Source organism: Habropoda laboriosa, unplaced genomic scaffold, assembly GCF_001263275.1.
Source record: "Habropoda laboriosa isolate 0110345459 unplaced genomic scaffold, ASM126327v1 scaffold151, whole genome shotgun sequence".
Lineage (NCBI taxonomy): Eukaryota > Metazoa > Arthropoda > Insecta > Hymenoptera > Apidae > Habropoda > Habropoda laboriosa.
The window spans coordinates 326,273-326,508 of NW_017100286.1; positions in this window are offsets into that span (position 1 = coordinate 326,273).

Sequence of the window (236 nt, forward strand, 5' to 3'; positions counted from 1 at the left end):
CGTTTCTCCGCTGCACAAGGTAGGTACAAATGCTAGAAACAGTAATACAGACGTGTGCACTATAAGTTGACAAAGTTACTAGAAGCTCGCCGCGAGTAGGTAGGCTGGAAACATATCGATCACATTCGAGACACACGAGAGAACTCTTCCATTCAATCCTCGGCATCATATATACACAACAAACGGCACACTGCAAACGAAATTCTCCCCGCGACAAGGATCCAGTTTTTGTCGTC